Source organism: Panthera tigris, chromosome B4 (genome assembly GCF_018350195.1).
Source record: "Panthera tigris isolate Pti1 chromosome B4, P.tigris_Pti1_mat1.1, whole genome shotgun sequence".
Classification (NCBI taxonomy): Eukaryota; Metazoa; Chordata; class Mammalia; order Carnivora; family Felidae; genus Panthera; species Panthera tigris.
In genome coordinates, this window is record NC_056666.1 from 64,056,406 (window position 1) to 64,081,452 (window position 25,047).

The 25,047-nt window shown below is 38.1% G+C and overlaps 1 long non-coding RNA gene across 8 annotated transcripts in view; it reads right to left on the bottom strand.

The window, feature by feature from the left end:
* Nucleotides 1-23,322, bottom strand: part of LOC122240326 — a 63,996-nt gene extending 40,674 nt beyond the window's left edge. For 3 of the 8 annotated variants that reach the window (XR_006219877.1, XR_006219876.1, XR_006219874.1), the window contains exon 1: nucleotides 15,331-17,579. This is a non-coding gene — a long non-coding RNA (uncharacterized LOC122240326). Of the gene's footprint in view, nucleotides 1-9,495; nucleotides 9,529-15,330; nucleotides 17,580-22,144 lie in introns of those variants that run through there. The other 5 variants (XR_006219880.1, XR_006219875.1, XR_006219879.1 and 2 more) reach the window with 4 other exon arrangements.
* Nucleotides 23,323-25,047: the final 1,725 nt, after the last annotated feature.

Consider the following 25,047-nt stretch of genomic DNA (forward strand, 5'->3'; position numbering starts at 1 on the left):
AGTCATTTTTTTTTTCCATGGAATTAAACTCATTAACAGAATATAGTCTTTAGCACTTGGGTTATGCCAAGATTTGTATGTGACAGGGATGTCTGAATGCATTTATATATTTTAATTGGTCTGAAAATTGAGCTAGTTATTTTTGGTAAAGGTTGTCTTATATATTACCAAAGGTAGAGAAATAACCCCTTTCTATAGACTTTCCTCCCTAGAGTCAGGACTAAATACTATTCAGGAGTTGTGAACAATGACAGGCAAACTCACTGCATTGTAGAAATGATTGTGGTAAAGGCAGAAGTGAATAGTGGGAGGAAAGAATTCCCAAGATTTTCTACCATTTGGAGCTTTTGCAGCTGTTTCCAGATTGGTAAGAGAGGACAAGACTGATGGCAGAAACTCCCTCTGGTTCTGCTTATTCACCCAAATTATGTATGAAGTTTGCTCATACAGGCTCATAAGTGGCTTCCTGAATGTGTAAAACACTTATGTTAGTAAATTTTTCTCTATCCACATTGGAACTCCATCCAAAAAAAAAAAAAAAAAAAAAATCAGACTTAGTGCTTTATTACAATAGTGATTCAACAGAGTTTAAATACGCCTTACAGGCGTATTTTAAAATTAATAGAATCTGACTGGTATTAAATCTTTGACCTTTAGTTCCTATTTTTACTTAGAATTGAACATTTGATTGAATGCTTTTGGTCTGGGTTATAATCTTTTTTTTTTTTTAATGTTTATTTATTTTGAAAGAGAGATTGAGTGAGAGAGTGGAGAGGGGCAGAGAGAGAGGGTGAGAGGGAATCCCAAGCAGGCTCCATGCTCAGCACAGAACCCGACACCAGACTCAATCTCACAACCGTGAGATCATGACCTGAGCTGAAATCGAGAGTTGGATCCGCTTAACCCACTGAGCCACCCACACACCTCTGGTTTGGGTTGTACATTATCTTAATAATACTGATAAGATATTGTTAAACTTAAGTTGAATATTTTTTCTCTAATTTGATCATTTGTAAAAATGGGGCAGCAGTACTTTCCCTTACTTTTAGTTTTTCACTCTCCTACATGTAAGTAGTTGTCAAGTTGACTAGTAATGTACTTCCTCCTTTTTTGTTCTTTCCTTGATTCTTCTCTTTATGTTTGTCTTCCTTACTCTCCTTATACCCTACCAAGTCTGGTGGAGTGACCTATTCAGGAGGGAAATTATGGATAGTATGGATAAGATGACATGATACATGTGTTTAGAAGAATCCTTCTAGATGCCATTGTCAAACTTCCCTGGCATGATACTCATGACCAACAGTTTAGAAGACGATAACGTGCACATGTAATGCACAGGTTTGATACATAGAAGAAATATAATCAAAAAAGGGAAGAAGTGCTGCATATAACTAGAGGGTATGTACTCTATCCTTGAAGCTTCCAATCTGTCCTTTTTACAGTTTTACTTGCAAAATTCCCTGTGGTGCCTTTTTATTTCTTTGTAAATTATGTGAAGCCAGCCTTTCAGCAAAATCTGCTTATTTGCCCCAAATAAATGTGTTTATGCGATTCCTGATTTTTAATTTTAGTTACTCCAGATCTCTTTGATTTCCAAAACCTGTTTGGCCTATCACTTTTTATTTTGGTAGCATTTATAAGCTATTTCTGGATCATTGTTTGGGTTGTTTTTAAAAGATATACCCATGAAAACTACAAAGTGCTGATGACAGAAATAAAAGAAAGAAATAAAAATCTAAGACATACTGTGTTCGTGGATTGGAAGACTCTTAATAAAGATGACAGTTCTCCCAAATTGCTGTATGTAGGTTTAATACAGTTCCTGTTAAAATGCTAGCAAGATTTTTTATGGGTGTAGATAAGATTATTCTAAAAATTTACATGGAAAGGCAAAGTAACCAAAACAGCTAAAAAGTAAAAATTAAAAAAAAAAAAAACAGTTTTGAGAAAGAAGCATAATGCGGGGAGAATCACTCTAAGACATTATGTAGCTACAGTAATCAAGACTGGTATTGTCAGAGTGAGAAACAAATAGGTCAGTGCGACAGAATTGAAAACCCAGAATTAGCCCCACACAAGTAGGGGGCTTTTGCCAAAGGTGCAAAAGTAATACAGTGTGTCTTTTAAACAAATAATATTAGAGCAATTGGATATCTATGGGAAAAAAAAAATAACTTCAACCTAAACCTTATACTATATATGTGAATTAACTGAAAATAAGTCATTAATTTAAACGTAAGACATAAAACTGTAAACTTTTTAAAAAATTTTTTAAACAATGTGTGTCTATTTTTGAGAGAGAGAGAGACAGAGTGTGAGTGGGGAGGGGCAGAAGGAGAAGGAGACACAGAATCTGAAGCAGGCTCCAGTCTCTAAGCTGTCAGCATAGAGCCCGACGTGGGGCTCAAACTCACGAACTGTGAGATCATGGCCTGAGCCGAAGTCAGACACTCAACCAACTGAGCCACCCAGCTGCCCCATAACTATAAAACTTTTAAAAGAAAACCTAGGAGAAAATCTTCTAGACCTAGGACTTACCAAAAATTCTTAACCATGATCCCAAAAGCATAAATCATAAAAGCAAAAAATGGATAAGTAGGATTTCATCAGTTTAAAACTTTTGGCTGTGTGACTGTTAAAATGGCAAAAAGACAAGCTATAGGCTGGAAAAAATATTTGAGAACCCAATGTTTGACAAAGAACTCTATCTAGGATATATAAAGTCCTCTCAAAACTGAACAGGAAAACGAAAACCCTAACAATCTCACTAGAAAATGGGCAAACAACATGAAGATATTCAGATGATAAATGAGGATAGGCACGTGTGGACACTCATCATACAATCTAGCAGTCGTACTTCCGAGCATTTATCCCAGAGAAATGAAAACTTAGATCCACACTAAGACCGTACAAGAATGTTCATAGCAATTTTATTTGTCGTTGCCAAAAACTAAGTAATTTAATGGTCATTAACATGTGAATAGCTGAACTGACTTTAGTACAACTGCACTATGGAATTCTACACAGCAGTACAAAGGAACAGCCCATTGATACACGGAAAAACCCGAGAGGGTCCTAAGACCATTATGCTGAATGAAACAAGCCAATGTCAGTCACACACAGTGTGTTTCCACTATATACAGTGTTCTGTAGGTGACTACATGATAGGAATAGGGAACAGAATAGTGGCTGCCAGAGGTTAGGAACAGTGAAGAGAAAGGTGTTGGTGATGACTAGGAATGGCTAACATGAAGGAGCTCTTAGTGATCGCAGAATCCTTGAGTGTCGTGATTGTGGTTGTGCTGATGCAGATCTATACCAGTGATAAAGTGGCACAGAACTAAACACACATATTGTGCCAATGTCGGTTTCCTGGTTTTGATATTGTACTATAGTAATATAATATGATGTAATCATTAGGGGAAACTGGACCTCTCTGTACTATTTTTGCAATTTCCTGTGAGTCTATAATAATTCAAAATAAAAAGTTAAAAAAAAAAAAAGATATTCAGACCTTAGGCCTAAGCTGTCCATCAGCTGTGATTCAGACCCTGCGCTGTTTAACTTCAAAACCTGGTCTCTAAAATCCAAACGTCTGCTTAGTCTCCCAGAGACTTCTTGAAATTATTAAGCTGGTACAAACTAAGAAAACTTTTTAACCTGTCTGCGCTTTCTTGTATTTAACTCTAAGCTCAAAACCTAAAACTGTTCATACCCGGTAAACTTCCCCTTCCTACTTCATGTGACCTTTTCATAACCAAATTCCCCAAAACTTTTTTTTTAATCTACTTGGAAGCCAATATTTGACCAATGATCCTACAAAAGTAGGATCATTTTAAATAATTCACCCCATAGCCCACCCAAGCAATAGTCAGTTTTATCTTAGTTTGATTATTGGTCACGAAAATGGGAAGAGCACATTTGTCACTTTCTCAAGGTCACTTTGAGCTAGAAATATAATTCTGGTTTAAGGTCTGGTTGCTAAACCACGCTTCCTCTGCAATAGCGAGCTACCATTGGTAGACTGGTCGCTAAGAAATGAAAAACAACAAGAAGTATGAGATATTTCAAATATTTTTTTTTTTGCTGATCTCTTTCCCTACTTGTCCCTCTATATTTTTCCCATTTCATATATATTTTATATTGTGATTATGGGAAGAAACTCCAACTGCTTTGGCAAATAAGGAAAAAGCTTATTCCTATTTCAAACATGAAGCAAAGTTTCATTTCCTTTTATTAAAATATGGTATATAGCCTCAAAAAGTATGACATTTTCAAAAAGCATCATGTTAAATCCATTTCTTCTATTTAAATTTTATTGGTACATCCCATTATCTTTTGACTTATAACTTTAAGACAGTTCACTAAGAAACACGTAGCTACCGACACATTTGGGAATTGGCACCGTAGAGGATCTGGTCTGAACTCGCACCGCCAACTGAATTTCTGTGGTGATGGATATGTTCTGTATTTGTGCTATATAATAAGCAGACGTTTGGATTTTAGAGACCAGGTTTTGAAGTTAAACAGCGCAGGGTCTGAATCACAGTTCTGCTGGGAGCTGCTTACCATTGTTTTTCACTTTTACGATCTGTAAAATGGGGCCCCTGGCACCTTTGTTACGGTCGTTATGAGAAGGACACATAAGTATACAGCTGTAGTTACTGATGATAATTTTAATTTCATCAAGACATGGCATAGGATGATGGTGTTAGGAGCAGATAAATAGCTCTGTTTGCTTTTCTAAAGATTTATTTTTAGCCCCATAATGTTTTTTGGAGGTAGGGTACTAATTTTAGCTTTATAACACATTGGTTGATAATCATGGTTTCTAAAGCCACTTTCAAATTTAATTAGTATCTAGAGTATGACTGAATTGATCAAAATCACTTGATTTAAAGCCAAGACACATAAATCTGTTTTTATAAAATATAAACAGCCAAACTGAAAAAAAAACCCACACATTTATGAGAGAAATGTTATTTCAGTGCAATTTTTGCAACCCGTTTCTACAACTATAGCCACATAATATCTGAAATGAATAGTAATGAGAAGGCTTAATTATAAAGATTAATTTAAAAAAATCTTCATTATGCAAGGTCAAATTATCAGAAAATATTTTGTACGAATTTTCTTTTTTCTTTGCTTACTACTCTGCTAAAAACATTGGAAAAAAAAAAAAAAAAAGGTCAAGAACCAGAGCCACCATACTCATTAGGACCCTTCCGGCCTTGGTAATGTAGTGGAGGAGGACAGTTGCAATTTTAGGCAATAGTTCACTGGCATGTGGTCAGTTTGAAGGGAACCAAAAATGCTGACATCCTCATTTGACTTCATCACCCAAGACTGAGTACATACACCAACACTTCCTGTGCAAACCTACCCTGACTCTGCAGAGGACACCCCAACCCTTGGCTGATCTGGGTGGGGAGGGTGGCTTGGATCGGTGACGTTTGCAAAGCATTCGTCCTCAGTTGGATACCACCATACTGTATGAACATGCCATTTCTCTTTATCTTTCACTTCATAGAGATCAGCTTTCAAAGCTGATAATAATATTCACTGACAGCAAGAGATTGTTGCCAGTAGGTGACTTGCCCTGAAAATCACCACTCCTTGAAAGTACACCAGAAAACAGCATGTTTGAGAAAGAACTAATTCAGAAATGTACTAAAAAAAGTCTGTAAGAAGATCTGGAATGTTGATAGCTTGTCTCCCTGATGTCAGTATGTCTACACCTACCTTAGCACCCTTGGCCTCAGTTTTCTCATCCATATAATGAGAGGATTTCTAAATTTCTAAGACTTTGTGATTTTAATGTATTTTGCCAAGTAGTTTCCTCCGTGATTGCACTTGTTGATTCATAAGCTACATTAAATGCTTTTTCTATGCATCAAAATTTCCTCAAGTATTACCAAATTCTTTAAGGTAATCTACGATTTTCAGTTTGTCATTCTTTCAGAGACATAGTGATATTGCAAAGTGAACTTAGTCTTGGTGTTAGACTTTGATGCTGACAACAACATCTAAATAGTACATGAAACAGAAATTAACACTGGGATTATTATGTAAATGCTCAACTCATGTTGTAATAAACAATTAGGTGTTTTTAAATTTTTTCTGATGTTTTTTCATTTTTGAGAAAGACAGAGACAAAGTGTGAGTGGGGGAGGGCAGAGAGAGAGACACAGAATCTGAAGCAGGCTCCAGGCTGTGAGCTGTCAGCACAGAGCCCAGTGTGGGGCTTGAACTCAAAAACTGCGAGATCATGACCTGAGCCGAAGTTGGACACTTAACCGACTGAGCCATCCAGGCACCCCTGGGTGTTTGAGATGTCTGTGTGAATTATGAACTAAAGCATGGACTTCAGTAATTTTCCCTTATAAATGTGGCAAGGATGAGAAATTTGCTCATTCACAACTTTCCTTCTTTATTTTTTATTAGTTACAGTGTATTTTGAGACAGAGACAGTTCACACGAGCGAATAGGGGGAGGAGCAGAGAGAGGGGAGGTGGAGAGAGAGAGAATGAATGAATGAATGAATGAATGAATGAATGAATGAATGAATCCCAAGCAGGCTCCATGCTGTCAGCACAGAGCCCATCGTGGGGCTCGAAGCTGCAAACTGAGATTGTGACCTGAGCAGAAATGAAGAGTTGGATGGTCAACCAGCTGAGCCATCTAGGTACCGCCCCCTGCCCCTTATGTCCTTTAAAATCCTGATGCTTTTATGAAGTTATTTGGGATTGTTAGGTGACCTAGGAAAGGAATAGAAGGGTCTTTTGCTCCAGAGAGGCAGAGAGCTTAAATACTCTTTCACTGTCTTTCGCTATTCGACATTTCTTATGACTTCTAATGAATATGAAAACAATTTCTAAGACCCTTTAAAACCTATTTTTAAAGGATAGTCTGTTTTAAATCTAAAGGCTGTAACTACAGTAAAATCACATGTCCTTGGGCCCATCCTTCCCATTCCACCATAGTATTGAAGAGCTCTCTCACTGCATTTTGAAATACCTTCATGGAATTTTGAAATGCCGTACTTGCGTAGGTCTTTGAAGCTGCATCAGTGCTAGAAGAGTTATGAAACCTAGTTCTGCACTTCCCATTAGTTAGTTCTTCATGTCAAATGGAGGATGTGTGCGTGTCTGGTGTCTAAATACAGACCTGTAGGTTTTACCCATAAATTATAGATACAAATAATTCCTCCACAAGCGGGAAATAAGTATGATTGATCAGAAGAATAAAAGGCAGCACTGGATGTTGTTGGAAAGAGATCCTTTATGGGGGGCTGTGAGTATTTTATTTTTGCAATTTCTATTTCCGAGGTATCTCAGGTTAAAAACATGTGAAGTTTTGAATATACAAAGTAGGTGAGTAGATGAAGTAACTGGTTTTTGTCTTTTTGATTACTATTAAATGATAAGTCATTTTTTCACTACTGAAATTATCACGGCTCTTGTTTAGAATGGTTTTGTGGTGTGGTTTTAGGACATAATGTACTTTATGGTCCATATATGATTCCTTGAGGTAATGGCCTTTCTCTGTAGGATTCATGGCATAGCAATGTTCTCTGAGAGTGGTGAATGTAAGCTGTGCTTTGAGTGAAACTGTTGACCTTTCTGATCTGAGACTTTTTATGTTAAGCTTTTTCCTTCTATTTCTAATTTCCATTTCCTCCCTTCTTTGGTTTCTAATACATAAAAACTATACTTTAGTCAATTTCTCAGAACTTATTTGTGTACTTAATATTCTCTTAGTCATCAGTTATTTGGGAATAAAATTCTCTCTACTACTAAAACGTTAGCAAGGTACATTGGCAATGTGCAAGTTTAAGGATTTCTTAAAATTACATACTAGGATCTTAAGTCCAGTTGACTAGATCCTTCTGTCATTGGGGCTATAATGTTCTCCTGGTCTTTTGTAGTTAACTGAAAAGCCAATTTAAGTAAATGTGTTTGTTCAGAAAATAATTTTAAACAGATTTTTCTTGATAAGAAAGAAAATAAACGTCTAGGTGTAACTATTGCCAACATTTTGATGTATGTTTCTTTGTATCTGTTTTACAGAGTTGGGGTCCTATTTTTATTTTTTTTAATTTTTTAAAAATCTTTATTTATTTTTGAGAGAGAGAGAGAGAGAGAGACCGAGCACAAGTAGGGGAGAAATAGAGAGAGAAGGAGACACAGAATCTGAAGCAGGCTCCGGACTCTGAGCTGTCAGCACAGAGCCCGACATGGGGCTTGAACTCATGAACCGTGAAATGATGACCTGAGCCAATGTTGGTCGCTTAACCAACTGAGCCACCACCCAGGTGCCCCAGTTGGGGTCCTATTTTATGTGGATCCCCTCCCATGTAACATGGAATTATCTCATGTTACTAAAAATTCTTAGTAAAAATTCAATAGTTGTATGATTCTGTTAAAAAGTATTACTTTAGTTAACATGCCCTCTATTGTTAGATATTTAAATTTTTTTCAATATTTTGGATTATAAATAAGTGAGGACACCATCATATTTAATTAAAGACTATCTAGCAAAGTGCCTGGGGTGGGGGAAATCTCACTGTACTTATATTCTTGATTTATCATATAGCTGACCTTAGAATTTTAAGGAAAAACACTGAATTAGGATTTTAAACAAATGTGTTGGGTGCAATGCTGGCTTAAACTTATGGATCTCACATTTTTTTAAACTTTTACTTCTGTGTCTATGGACTTGCTGTTTTTCAAAGGTGGGGGGCATTGCTTTATTTAGAGAAATAAACTGGAGTGGAATTTGTAGAACTTTTGCAAATAAATGGTTCATTGAAGAAAACTGAAAGAGGACTCCCCTAACTAAGGTTGGTTCTTCTATGTACAACCTCATGTAAATGGAAAACTAGATCCATGCAACAAAATAAATCAAGCATGGGCTATAAAAATATGGTGCCTGGGGAAAAAAACAGATTCACAAGGCTTTGGCCAAAGTTTTTCTTTGTTTTACTAGGTTAGAAATGGACTGGGATTCTCCCTGTAATTCAGCCACAGAAGAAAGAAAAAGCTTCTTGTTCTTCATTCCCATTGTATAGAGCCCCTATGTCACTGACTTGCACCAAGATGGACTACTGACCTTTCTTGTGGAATGAATAGAACTGAGTCTAGAGTACTTTGAAATACTCATAGTTTCTTAACTATATCTTACTTTTAAAACTTGATAGGCATAATAATTAATTTTAATAGACTAGAACTAGCTAGGGTGTATGAATATAAAGTCAAAATATAAAAGTTTGGAGCCTTACTCTTCAAGGAGTTATTTTGGATCAGAAAATTTGATTTCAAGCAGCACCTGGGTGGCTCAGTCAGTTAAGCATCCAACTCTTTATTTCGGCTCATGTTATGATCACAGTGTCATAGGATCAAGCCCTGTGTCGGGCTTTGTGCTGAGCATGGAGCCTGCTTGAGTTTCTCTCCCTCTTTCTCTCTCTCTCTCCCTCTCTCCCTCTTACCCTCTTACCTTCTCTCCCACTTGTGCTCTCTCTCTCTCTCTCTAAAAATAAATAAAATGAAAAAAAAGTTTTAATTTGATTTCAAGATTTCAGAAGATTTTTTTTCTTTGCCCTGCCTCTGCCTTCCCCTTACTAGTTTAGATGGCAATACAAGTTAATATCCTGACTTTTCTTTATAAATGAGTAAAATATTACTGACTATGTGTTATACTTAGAAATAGCCATTTCTCCTAATATTTATTATAACTTTAAAATTTAGGATCTGGTTGCTACGAAATACCAGATCTTATACACACACACACGTATACACATATTTTATATTAAAAAGAAGCCAAAGTGAGATTTACTATAGGACTATATGTTTTATTCTCTAACGACAAGTATGAATAGACTTATTTTTAAGACTAAAGGAGACTCAGGATTACGCTCATAACCACAGTAACAAGGGACTTTTGTCCCCATTTTCATTCTTTTGTTTTTTGGGCATTGTAACCTGCACGTGCTTCTCTTCAGAGTGCATACAGTGCACTTAGTGTTCTCTAAGGATCAACTTTGTAACTGAACCAGTTGGACTCCTATCCAGTTTATACACTTGTTGGCATTTCTCCTGCCCATTTGTTTAATCTTTCCAACTCATTTGATCCTCTGGCATTAGAACTGACAGCTGCAATTGCATGTGGGTTTATAAAGTAGCTGAATAATAAAATGCCATGACCTGGTTCTTGTATAGTTTCACCGATGACTGAGTTGGCAATGCTACAAATTGGTTTGGCAGGTCAGGTGGAACATTGTCTTTACAGGAAAAGAGTTTATGTATGAAAAAGACTGGTATTGATCCTGAGTGATAGAAGTACTGTTGCCTAAATCCCAGTCTTACTGTTTACTGAACACCTATTAGACATAGTGCTTTGCTTTATAGGCACATTATTTCTAATCCTCAGAATTCTCTTGTAAGATGGTTATGACCCTGTTTTTCAGATGGAGAAAGCAGATTTTTGAGGTTTTGTACTCATATCTGCATATTTAGTCCTACATGGTAAACTGAAATTCATGTCCAAGATCATTCATTTCCAAAGCTTGTGGCCAATCCATTGCACACTGTAGCAGTAATTTTCTTCATTGTGATTAGTAGTTTATTTCCATTTTGCCATTTACGGGCATTGACTATTATGATGAATGGTGCTATGAACATTTTGTACGTGTCTTTTGGTGGAGTTATTGGGTCATGGGGTAGGCATCCGTTAAACTTTAGGAGATGTTAGCCTAAAAGTTTTCCATACTGGTTGTAGTGTGTGAATATTCTGGGTGTTCCACTTCTTTGCCAGTATTCTCCGTAGGTTTTAAAAAATTTTAGCCATGTGACAGGTGGCCAGTGGTATCATTTTGTGATTTTAATTCACATATCTCTGATGGTTAATCATTTTTATATGCTTATTGGAGACCTTCTTTGGTGAAGTTCCCAATCAAGACTTTTGCCCATTTAAAAAAAAAAAATTGGATTGTCTTTTTTTTTTTTTTTTTTGGTCTGCATTCTTTATGTATTCTGAATACTGGTTCTTTGAGCACTCACTTATAAATACGTGTTTTTCCTGTAATGCTTTCTTTTTTATACTTACTGGTGTCCTTTGATGAGCAATGCTCAATTTCAGTTCTATCCTTTAGAGTTAGGTTTCTGTGTTCTTTTTAAAAGCCTTTGCCTATCTGAAGGTAGTAAAGATGATTTCCTACAGTATTTATAGAAGCGTATTGTTTATTTGTTTATAATTGTTTTACCTTTCATATTTAGGTCTATGATTGCTCTGAAATGGATGTTTTGTAAAAGATGTGTGGTAGGGGTCAAGATTTATTTTTTGTGCCATGTAGATATCAATTGGATTTAGCACCATTTACCGAAAAAACTGTCCTTTGCTCACTGTATCTCAGTGGCAATTTTGTGGTACAGTTTTGACTGAGAATTCTGACATTTGACATTTACAGAATCCAAACCACCCCAAATTCTTTTTGTTGTTTTCCTCAAATTGTCTCGAGCATGGATTATGCTTTGTATTTCATCGCATCTCACCTAGTATAGTGCTCTGTACGCATTGTAGGAAAGAGTTGAGAATTTACCAGTCCTGGAAAGGTTTTTATTAATGGAATGGCAGCTGTTGGGGTATACATCCCTGCAGGGGAAGGAAAAGGAAGTGGTTTGCATTGCTGGGTGCAAGTGGTGTGTATGTGAGTTTTTGAGGCAAAATCTGCCTAGCTGCACTTTTCCCATAAATTTCTTTACACTGAAAATTATGGAGGTTTGGATTATAGCTCTTCTCACTGGATTGAAAGCAAGTATCAGAGGAATTGTTCACTGAAAACACAGTTCTTCAGCTGTACTCTCTGATGAGTTCTGTATGTGCTCAATAAACTTACATGTTTACCATAGTGGGGACCTATTCCCCCCTCATTTGGTTTATTTCATTGGTTCTTTTTTTTTTTTAAGTTTACTTATTTATTTTGAGAGACAGCAAGAGCATGTGTATGAGCTAGTGGGGAGGGGCAGAGAGAGAGGAAGAGAGAGTATCCCAAGCAGGCTCCATGCTGTCAGTGCACAGCCCAACTTGGGGCTCTTTCCCACCAACCATGAGATCATAACCTTAGCCAAAATAAAGAATCGGTTGCTTAACTGACTGAGCCATGCAGGTGCCCCTATTTTGTTGTTGTTGTTGTTGTTGTTGTTGTTGTTGTTGTTTTTAATTTAAATTCAAGTTAGTTAACAGATAGTGTAGTATTGGTTTTGGGATTAGAACCCAGTGATTTATCACTTATATATAACACCCTGTGCTCATCCCAACAATGTCTGCCTATCACCAATCTAGCACAGCCCCCACCCACATTGGTTCTTAATTTGATTTTTAAGTAAGCACTAAGAAGGAGTTCCGTGAAAGAATTTTGGTCCTGGCCATGATGGAATAATTGGTATTGTAATACTCTTCTGCCATTAAAAAACTATAAAACTGGAAAAATATATGCAGCTTTATATGCTTACATTAGAAAAGAAGTTTTAGAATCAATGATCTGAGCTTCTACCTGAAGAATTTAGAAAATGAGGAAATTAAACCAAAAGTAAATAGAAAGAAAGGCATAAAAAATATAAAAGTGAAAAATATGCACTAGAGAACAGACAATAGAGAAAATAAAATGCTTCCTTGAAGTAATGGTAAGATTGATAAGTCCCTGTTGAGACTGATCAAGAATGAGACAATTCCAATATCAGGATTGTTACAGACATTAAAAGGATAATAAGTGGTTACTATGAACAACTTAGATAAAACAGACACATTTCTTTGGAAGACAAACTGAATAAACCATGAAGAAATAGAAATTTGACTAGCCCTTCAGTCTACTAAAGAAATTGAGTTGGCAGTTAAAAGTTTTCTAACAGAGAATACCATGATGCTGCTGGCCCAGGAGCCACATTTTAAGAACCAGTATGTTAGACTGTGACGTCTGTGAGGGCAAGGAATAGCTTTCGAACCCCTTTTTATTATCTGCATGTGACATAACATTCCTGGTAAATGTTTCTTGAATAGAATTGATTGGATGACATGGTACTAAGTAGGGAAGTTTCTTCCCTTGAGAAGTCTAACAGCTTTTTATTTTCTTTCTTTGGTAAGGAATTTTGATCTTCTAGTTCATTTCAGAAAATGTGTACACCCTACTGAAATGAAAACACTTAAATTTCTTGTGTTTGTGAAACTATATATGATTAGGAAGGTCTCAGGGTTTCCTTGGTGATCATATAAATCATGTTGGGTGTTAAGTAATGTGGGCTGTATTGTTCCCAGACATGATGCTTTAAAACCATAAATCCTGTGGTTTTACATGAGTTAAACCAAAAATGACATAGATCCTCTCCCTAGCAAAGGCAATTTGGGGTGGGGTGGCATGGGGGAGAGGGGAATCTTACGAGGGCAATGTGTGTGTGTTTTCTGGCATTACAGTTCTGTTGAACACTGTATCGCCAGTTTTTAAAGAAAGAACCAAATTGTGGCACCCCAATTGCTTCTTAAAATTCATGAGTTTCATCTAGCATGAGGCATTATTCAGCTAATAGTTGAAAATCTTCCAAAGTGAACAGCATTTAAGAGGCTATTAGAAACCTTATTAGAAAGGCAGATAGTGACTCTGAACAATAAATGAGCTCAACCTGCAGGAGAAAATGGTACATCAGCTGAAAATAAGTCTCCTTTGAATCAGGAGCCAACTCTTGTTGGGTGGAAAGTTTTGTTTATGTGAAGAAATTTGAAATGGCTGTGCTCATATTTATTGGACTCTTAGAGAAATTATGTCCTTGAGCATTACCAACCCCTATAAAATGTTAAATAGCTTAATTACATATCAAAATCATCTTTTAAACCCCATCTACCCTGGCATAATTGAGAAAAAACTGAAGCAAACTCTTCTTTAGAAATAAATTCATAAAATTTATTTTTTTAATGCTTATTTTTGAGAGAGCACAAATGGGGGAGGGGTAGAAAGAGGGGGCCAGAGGATCTGAAGCAGGCTCTGCACTGACAGCAGCAAACCTGACGTGGAGCTTAAACTCACGAACTGAACTGCAAGATCATGACCTGAGCCAAAGTCAGATGCTCAACTGACTGAGCCACCTAGGTGCCACGATTTCATAAAATTACTTAAAGAGCACAATGTTTAGAATAATGCCAATCCTGATACATATTATGCAAAAGTTTTAAAGGAAATGCATCAAAACGTTAACCACGATTATATCTACCTGATTGTTTTATAGGTGATTTTAATTTTATTTCTAATTTTTTTATTAAAAATTTTTAAACATTTTTTAAATTAATTTATTTATTTTGAGAGAGAGGGAGACAGAGTGTGAGAGGGAGAGGGGAAGAGAGAGAGAGAGAGAGAGAGAGAGAGAATTACAAGCAGGCTCTCAGCCATCCGTGCAGAGCTCCAGGCTCTGAGCTGTCATCACAGAGCCTGACGCGGGGCTTGAACCCACAAACTGTGAGATCATGACCTCCCTCCTTCTCTCCTTCTTTCCTTCTCTCCTCTCCTTCTTTCCTTCTCTCCTCTCCTTCTTTCCTTCTCTCCTCTCCTTCTTTCCTTCTCTCCTCTCCTTCTTTCCTTCTCTCCTCTCCTTCTTTCCTTCTCTCCCTCTCTCCTTCTCTCCCTCTCTCCTACTCTCCCTCCCTCCCTCACTCCTTCTCTCTCTCCCTCTCCCCTCCCCATTCCTCTCCCCTGCTTCCACTCACTCTCTCTCTCACTTTCTCTCTCTCTCTCAAAATGAAACAAAACAAAACAAAAAAACTTTGAGCATGGGAGTCTGCCATTTTTTCTAGCATTAGAAAAGGTATAAAGCTGGTGCTGCTGTAAACACAGACATCCCTGCTGTCCAGTGAGTGACAAATCAGTGAAGGTGGAGACAAGTGAAGAGAATATAACTGGGGCTTATGAAATGACTAGCTATTTTGGGCTCCCAGGTTGGCTGACTGTACATCTGTTTTCAAGAGGAAAACACCATTGTGTGATCACATTGGAATAGTGTTAGGATTTACATGACTGCCAGGTTTAGGTCATGAGGTAAAATCTGGATCATAAATAGGGAAAATGGAGAGCTAGCGTAAAGTCACGCGTCACTGTCCACCCACCCTGTAGGAGAGCAAAGGAATAGAGAAGAGTGCCAAGAAGAAAGTTTAAAAAATTTTCCCTTGATTTACATTTTTACTAAGTCAGACATCTCTTGTTCACTTTTCCCCCAGAAAGCATCTAGAATATCCGTGACCTCTATAGGATCCCTTATCTCCTGGACTGCCCACCATCTTCCCTTTGAGACTTACTCTTTTGTCCTGGAGAAAGTGTGGTATCCTGATGAGTCAAGTTCATTAGTCCTGGGCCATAGACTTCCTGCCTGCTTGTTCCCCAAGATTAGCAAGTGTACTTGCTGCTTGACTTGCTTCAGAAACTTATCATGTATTTCCGTGCCCATTCGCTCAGATGTGTCTGTGACCTGGCACCGTGGTCACTACCTGGGTAGGTAAGAGTGGTAGAGCCCACACTTACATTGTCTTTATTCATTCCCTACTGTTTTTTCTTCTGTTCATTTTTCAACAAAGATTTAGTGAGCACCTACTTTGGGCCAGATACTGGGGATTCCTTAGTAAATAAAACAAAATTCCCTTATTCATGGAATTTACCTTCTAGGGTGGGAGGCAGACAATAAAATGAGTGCGGGAAAAAATTTAATGTTGGGCAGGAATAAGTGCTATTAAATGACAAAAAGACCAAGGTGCTGGAATAGGTAGGAAGTCTCAAGGGGTTGTGATGAAGCAAAGAGATACTTGAAGAAATGGCATCTAAGTACAGAGTCTAATGAAGTGTGTTATGGAAGCAAGAGGAAAATTTGGGGAAATGTTCTAAACAGAGGGAAGGGCAAGTGCGGAGGACCTGAAACAGGAATGAGGTTTGACATCAGAACTTGACAGGGAAGTATTTAAATTCCTACACACCTGTTGAGCAGACTAGCTTACGAGGAATGGTAAGGTCTTTATTTGGACCTACCTCCAGCTATATGTTCAGTAAGATATCATTTACCTTGTTTTCTCACATATAAAGATTAAAGGCTTTTAATCTGTTAATGGGGTTCCATGTTTGAACTGATAACTTCATGTTTTGCCAATGAATTGTTGTATAATGTCTAAACACATTTACTTGTGATATGTTTATGAATATTTATTTAGTGAACATTTATGGATCTTACCTGATGGATTAGATGTGGCTGAGGAGGGAAAAAGTGGGGAAGGAGATGCTGATGAGAGAGAAGAGGAAAGGAGTTGCTGGAGAGAGCCCGCAGAACCGGGAGAGTTGATTGTGAGGCAATACAGGAAGAAGGAATGCCAAAGGAGAATGAGGTCAGCACAGTCAGATGCACCCAGGGAAGTCCAGGGATATAAGAACTGAACAGTGACCTGTGGGTATGGCACCTGGGATGTCTCTGCTAGTCTTGGAGGGAGCAGAGTCTGGTGTATGTTAGTCAGACAGAGGTGAGCTGAGGAAGTGGAGGTCATGACTGTAGAGTTCCCACCTTTTGAGAAGTATGAACAAGAAAGACAGGAACAAGATTAGACAGCTTGACAAAAATATGAATGGAGCTAAGAGGGTTTTTTTGCTTTTGTTTTTGTTTTTTATTTTAAAAGAAATTTCATTGGTGGTTTTTCATGACAGGAAGTCATCCTTTGCTATTCTTGGCTCACAGAGTAAACAGTTGTTTTACGTGCATTTATGTCCCACCATCACACTTTTAAACGTATTTAAAACTTCTTACAGCTATATAGTTATCCAAGTATTCAAAGAGAGTTCACCTATGTAATCTTGATCTTCTTGAAAGGAAGGTACCAAATATTATGCCTGTTTCTTAGATGCATGCCTCAAATCCCAGGCTATAGCTGAGAAGTCACCCCCCAAAAAGTTGTAGGACAAAAAATTTTATAAGTATTTCCCATCCTGACAAGAGTTTGGCAATCTATATTCACAGCATTAACTAACCATGATTTGTCCCCATATTCACCTGATTATCCTCTGGTTACCTCAGAAAAATTTATATATATAAATTATATATAATTTATAGGGAAGATGAAATTTTTCAGAATACACCCTTATGTCCCTCTTGCCGCACACATACCCTGCCATACACAGAGCAGATACGGTCACCTTCAAACGTTCACAATGGAGTACACCTCAGTCCTAGTCTTAAAGGATTCTTGCCCACACAGCCTGGCTACTCTTTTCAAGACTTTCCTCTTTCTGGGGTTTGGACTTGGAGTAGAAAGGTAAGGTTAGGTAGAGAGAGTTGATTTTATAAGACCAGATGAGAGGCCATAAATAATCCCCAGGTTTCAATAGTAAGGGTTCAGTTGATTATTTTTGCTGAATTTGCTTTCTCTCCTAACAAAGAAAACCCTGTAGAACTTAAGCTCAGCAGTTTTGTGTAAAGTTGATCTAAGTAGTAGCGGTGCCCCCAAGTTGTGAGCATCCAAATATATAAATCAATTAATAACAAACATAAACTCATTGGTAATAATAGTAGGGGACTTTATCACCCCACTTACAGCAATGGACACATCATCTAAGCAGAAAAATCAACAAGGAAACAATGGCTTTGAATGTCACACTAGACCAGATGGACACTTAACAGATATATTCAGAACATTTCATCGAAAAGCAGCGGAATACACATTCTTCTCCAGTGCACATGAAACATTTTCCAGAATAGATGACATACTGGCTCACAAATCAGCCCTCAACAAGTACAAAAAGATTAAGATCATACTGTGCATATTTTCAGACCACAACGCTATGAAACTTGAAATCACCACAGGAAAAAAAGACCACAAATACTTGGAGGTTAAAGAACATCCTACTAAAGAATGAATGGGTTAACCAAGAAATTAAAGACACCAAGGCACCTGGGTGGCTCAGTAAGTTAAGCATCCAGCTTCAGCTCAGGTCATGATCTTGTGGTTTGTGAGTTCGAGCCCCAGATTGGGCTCTCAGCTGTCCCAATACTACTACCCCTGCCACTCTCTGCCCCTTCCCCGCTCATGCTTTCTCTCAAAAATAAACATTAAAAAAAAAAAGAAATTAAGGAGGAAATAAAAAAGTACATGGCAGCCAATAAAAATGAAAACATGACAGTCCAAAACCTTTGGGATGCAGCAAAGGTGGTCATAAGAAGGAAATACATAGCAATCCTGGCCTTCCTAAAGAAAGAAGAAATATTTCAAATATATAACCCAACCTTACACCTAAAGGAGCTGGCAAAAGAACAGCAAATAAAGCCCAAAACCAGAAGAAAATGGGAAATAATAAAGATTAGAGCAGAAATCAATGATATCAATATCAAAAAATAGTGGAACAGATAAACAAAACTAGGAGTTGGTTCTTTGAAGGAATCAATAAAATTGATAACCCCCAGCCAGACTTACCAGAAAGAAAAAGGACCCAAATAAATAAAATCATGAATGAAAGAGGAGAGATCATAACCAATACCATAGAAATACAAATTGGGCACTCTGGAAGAGATGAACAAATTCCTAGAAACATATAAACTACCAAAACTGAAACAGGAAGAAATAGAAGATTTGAACAGATCCATAACCAGTAAAGAAATTGAATCAGTAATCAAAAATCTCCCAACAAACAGGAGTCCAGAGCCTGGGAACATGACTTCCCAGGGGAATTCTACCAAACATTTAAAGGTATTCTTTTGAAACTGTTCCAAAAAATAGAAATGAAAGGAAAACTTCCAAATTCATTCTATGAAGCCAGTATTACCTTGATCCCAAAACCAGACAAAGACCCCCTAAAAAGGAGAGTTACAGACCAATTTCCCTGATGAACATGGATGCAAAAATACTCAACAAGATACTAGCAAATTGAATCCAGTAATATTTTAAAAGAAATATTCACCATGATCAAGTAAGATTTATTCCTGGGCTGCAGGAATGGTTCAATATCCACAAATAAGTCAACATGATATACCACATTAATAAAGGAAAGGATAAGAAATATATGATCCTCTCAATAGATGCAGAAAAAACATTTGACTACATACAGCATTCTTTCTTCATAAAAACCTTCGAGAAAGTAGGTATGGAAGGAACATACTTCACCATCATAAAGACCATATATGAAAGACCCATGGCTAATATCCTTGATGGAGAAATGTATAGCCAACTAATCCTTGACAAAACAGGAAAGAATATCCAATGGAAAAAAGTCTCTTCATCAAATGATGTTGGGAAAACTGGACAGCTACATGCAGAAGAATAAAACTGGAACACCATACACAAAAATTCAAAATGGATGAAAGTCCTAAATTTAAGACAGGAAGCTATCAAAATCCTAGAGGAAAAAACAGGCAGCAATCTCTTTGACCTAGGCCACAGCAACTTAGTAAGCATATGTCCAGAGGCAAGGGAAACAAAAGCACAAATGAACTACTGGGACCTCATCAAGATAAAAAGCTGCTGCACAGTGAACAAAACAGTTAACACTAAAAGGCAACCAGTGGAATGGGAGGAGATATTTGCAAATGACATCAGGTTAGTATCTAAAATCTATAAAGAATTTATCAAACTCAACACCCAAAAAACAATCCAGTGAAGAAATGGGCAGAAGACATGAATAGACACTTTTCCAAAGAAGACATCCATGGCTAACAGACACATGAAAAGATGCTTCACATCACTCATCATCAGAGAAATACAAATTAAAACCATAATGAGATACCACCTCACACCTGTCAGAATGGCTAAAATTAACAGCTCAGGAAACAACAGATGTTGGCAAAGACGCAGAGAAAGGGAAACTCTTTTGCACCACTGGTGGGAATGCAAACTGATGCAGCTACTCTAAAAAACAGTATGGAGGTTCCTCAAAAAATTAAAAATAGAACTACCCTACAATCCAGCAGTTGCACTACTAGGTATTTATCCAAAGGATACAGGAGTGCTGATTCAAAGAGGCATATGCACCCCGATGTTTATAGCAGTGCTATCAATAATAGACAATGTATGGAAAGAGCCGAAATGTCCACTGACTGATGAGTGGATAAAGAAGATGTGGTATACAATGGAGTATTACTCAGCCACCAAAAAGAACAAAATCTTGTCATTTACAACAATGTGGATGCAATTAGAGTGTATTATGCTAAGTGAAATAAGTCAGAGAAAGACAAATACCATATGATTTAACTTGTGGAGTTTAAGAAACAAAACAGATGAACATTAGGAGAAGGGAAGGAAAAGTAAAATAAGATAAAAACAGAGAGGGAGGTAAACCGTAAGAGACTCTTAACTATAGAGAACAAACTTGGGTTGCTGGAGGGGAGGTGGGTGGGTGGATGAGCTAAATGGGTGATGGGCATTAAGGAGAGTACTTTGTGGGATGAGCACTAGGTGTTCTATATAAGTGATGAATCACTAAATTCTACTCCTGAAACCAATACTACACTGTATGCTACTAACTCCAGTTAAAACAAAAATAAGGTAGTAAGGGTTTGCATGTGTTGGTCTTTCAGGATATTTATTTTTTGAACTGTAATAACTGTTGAACATTGAGTTTTACGAGCGCAAACCTGAGTTCTCTTTTCCATTCTGGCTCAATCTCAGCCTCTAAAAGAATGTTCAGGGGCACCGGGTGGCTCAGTTGTTTGGGCGTCTGACTTTGGCTCAGGTCATGATCTTGCCGTGAGTTCGAGCCCCACGTCAGGCTCTGTGTTGACAGCTCAGAGCCTGGAGCCTGGTTCAGATTCTGTGTCTCCCTCTCTCTCTGCCCCACCCCTGCTTGTGCTCTCTGTCTCTCAAAAATGAATAAACGTTTAAAAAATTTTTTAAAAAATGTTCATAATGTTGATATTTTGATCATTTTTACAGAATGATATTTGCGTATCTTTGCCTAGTACCATCCATCTATCACTGTTTTATCTTGTTAGCTCCTCACCAGCTCCTGCCCCTGCACCAGAGGTAAAGGTCTTTGTTTCTCAAACGTGCTGAAGATTCCTCAAGAGAAAGGAACCAGTGTCTCATTTTTGTCTATAGAGTTTAGGTTGGAACTTTGCAAATTGTGGAGCCCAATGTCTTATTTACATAACAGTCTTTGTTTTTAACCCTTTTTCCACTTGTCACACTGTCTCATAAACATTTAACTTAAACACATTTACTAATTAATACATTACCATAAATGTATATTATGTTATATATATGTACTCCCTGCAAAGAGTCTTCAGCTTTCATATATTTCAGGAATTTTCTTAAACAAAGAAAGAAGAATTAAAACATCTAGATTCCAATTTAGATGAGTCACTTCCTGGAAAAAAAAAAATGTAAGAAGGAAGAATGTGAATGGCAACAGACTAGGACCCAGATGCTTGTATAATTTCCTCCCACCTCTGTTTTACAGTCAATGTTAAAGATCTGTAAGGAGAGGGTTTATTACCCAAACGAAGACAGTAACAGATACTCTAATGATGTGAAGAATTGGATCCTGTTATTCACACTGGACTAAGACATCATCCTTCCAATTTTAATCAAAAACATCCCTTAGGGGTTCTTGGCTGGCTCAGTTGGTAGAACATGCAACTCTTGATCTCAGGGTTATCAGTTCAAGCCCCACATTGGGTATGGAGCCTACTTAAAAAAAAATCCATGGGCATCAGTAGATCTGAGGTCAAGTCCTAATGGTTGGACTTTGATGAAAGATGGCTAGTATACAAGCCTCCCTAACATAGACTAACCCTCCTCAACTTTTGTTTTCCTTATAGTGTGGTACCTGGGCATGTCCCAGAAAGGGAAATACTTCTCTGAAATGCTAACCACAAGAGAGGAATGATGGGCAGTTAAAAAAAAAATTGCTTCCATCATGTCAGGCTAGACTTGTTACTGTATCATCTTAACCCCCTGCAAACTGGGCAGAAAAGTTCCACTTATTTCATTGTGTTTTCTTTTGCCTATAAAGCACTCTTTACCCTGCAAATACATTTTTCTAAATCATGTCTTTAAAACTAGTTGCAAAAGAGAAAAGTTAAATTTAAAAACAAATCTTATAGAATGTTAAGAATACAAAATTCTAGGTAAATGTCTGAGAAAATATCACCTGTTTACAAATACTGTATTTTGTGTTTCAGTGTCCGTGCCTAGTCAGCCCTGTTGTTTAGTCTGGTCCTTCTTAAGCTGACATGATGAGTTTGATCTCCAAGCAGGATAGGTAACCTGAGTCTGTTTCATAGTCACTCCCAGCCTGACAATATCCAGTCACCTCATAATGCAATCCATTTGTCCAGAAGGAGTTTGGGTAAGAGTAGAAACAGCACACAGAAAGAGCAGTGCTGGTGTCGACGTCACTCAACAGTGTGCCCTACGGGGGATGTAACCACCACCTCACCTGGTAGCCTAGTAACATCTCATGCTCCAGCCTTTCATCATAGCACACCTAAATTTTAGTATGAATTTCCTTCTGGAAAATAAATACTTGTCCTGGCTGCTCTAGCCCTTTCTCTGTTCCCCCTGAAACCAGTAAGAATGAGGAAGAACCCTCCTTCCTCTAACATTCATTCTTAGTGTTTGAGAGCAGAAGGGAACTTGGGAGATGATATACTCTAGCTCCCTTATTTTGAGACTGAAGCACACGTGATAGGGAGGGTAAAACAGCCTGCCCATGTCATACCACTGGCTAAGCAGTAAGTCCAGGCCTCTGAGTTTCTAGTTAGGGAGTCTTTTCATCATCTGGCACTGCGAAAACTAAGGGCTTAAAGACATTATTGACAAAATATGTGCCTAGGCCGAGGTGCTCTGGGGCAGTGCCACCAGCTCAGTGGGGTGCTATCTGGAGGGTATTTTAAAATTCCAAGGGAAACACAGGGACATCTATTAAACACTGTGGGAACAATTAGCTGTAGGTGGTTCTGTTTTAGAATTACACTGTACTCTTTCTTTTGATGACATCATAGTTTTGCAGAGCTGGGGTTTCGGCGGGTTATCGTGATAATAAGCAAGTATCTGGTAAAAATCAATGTGGAACAGAAATGAGGATGGCAAGGTCTAATATGATCCTGTGGTGTGAGAAGTTTTGCAGGACCCAAACCCATCCAGTACCTACATGCCATTAGTCAGTAATGGTAATGATTTCAGAGTGGAATAAAAATATTAATTTTTCTTGCAACTGTTTTATATTACATTTTCAAATGGTGGTAAGTTGCTGGGTCAAAAATAGTTACAAAGTTGTTTATACCTAACCTCTTTTTTTTTTTTTTTTTTTTCCTCCTTCCCCTCCCCCATGGGTTTCTGTTACGTTTCTCAGGATCCACATAAGAGTGAAAGCATATGGTATCTGTCTTTCTCTGTATGGCTTATTTCACTTAGCATCACACTCTCCAGTTCCATCCACGTTGCTACAAAAGGCCATATTTCATTTTTTCTCATTGCCACGTAGTACTCCATTGTGTATATAAACCACAATTTCTTTATCCATTCATCAGTTGATGGACATTTAGGCTGTTTCCATAATTTGGCTATTGTTGAGAGTGCTGCTATAAACATTGGGGTACAAGTGCCCCTATGCATCAGTACTCCTGTATCCCTTGGGTAAATTCCTAGCAGTGCTATTGCTGGGTCATAGGGTAGGTCTATTTTTAATTTTCTGAGGAACCTCCACACTGCTTTCCAGAGCAGCTGCACCAATTTGCATTCCCACCAACAGTGCAAGAGGGTTCCTGTTTCTCCACATCCTCTCCAGCATCCATAGTCTCCTGATTTCTTCATTTTGGCCACTCTGACTGGCGTGAGGAAAGCAGGAGGCATCACAATCCCAGCCTTTAGCCTCTACTACAAAGCTGTCATCATCAAGCAGCATGGTATTGGCACAAAAACAGACACATAGACCAATGGAATAGAATAGAAACCCCAGAACTAGACCCACAAACATATGGCCAACTCATCTTTGACAAAGCAGGAAAGAACATCCAATGGAAAAAAGACAGTCTCTTTAACAAATGGTGCTGGGAGAACTGGACAGCAACATGCAGAAGGTTGAAACTAGACCACTTTCTCACACCATTCACAAAAATAAACTCAAAATGGATAAAGGACCTGAATGTGAGACAGGAAACCATCAAAACCTTAGAGGAGAAAGCAGGAAAAGACCTCTCTGACCTCAGCCGTAGCAATCTCTTACTCGGCACATCCCCAAAGGCAAGGGAATTAAAAGCAAAAGTGAATTACTGGGACCTTATGAAGATAAAAAGCTTCTGCACAGCAAAGGAAACAACCAACAAAACTAAAAGGCAACCAACGGAATGGGAAAAGATATTTGCAAATGACACATCGGACAAAGGGCTAGTATCCAAAATCTATAAAGAGCTCATCAAACTCCACACCCGAAAAACAAATAACCCAGTGAAGAAATGGGCAGAAAACATGAATAGACACTTCTCTAAAGAAGACATCCGGATGGCCAACAGGCACATGAAAAGATGTTCAACGTCGCTCCTTATCAGGGAAATACAAATCAAAACCACACTCAGATACCACCTCACGCCAGTCAGAGTGGCCAAAGTTGTTTATACCTAATTACTTAATAAGTGAGCCTGTTAGGGGCACCTGGGTGGCTGTCTGTTGAGGATCTGACTCTTGGCTTCAGTTTGGGTCATGATCTCACGGTTGGCAAGTTCAAGCCCTGCATTGGGCTCTGTGCTGACAACGCAGAGCCTGCCTGGGTTTCTCTGTCTCCCTCTCTCTCTGCCCCTCCCCAAGTTATGTGTGTGCATGTGTGCACACTCGCTCTCAAAATAAGTGAACTTAAAATAAAATAAAATAGCCTGTTAGAGATTTCTCTTGGCCTGGAGTGCCATGAAAATGTTACTGAGAGGGGCGCCTGGGTGGCTCAGTTGGTTGAGCGTCCGACTTCAGCTCAGGTCATGATCTCACAGTTTATGAGTTCGAGCTCCGTGTCGGGCTCTGTGCTGACAGCTCGGAGCCTGGAACCTGCTTCGAATTCTGTGT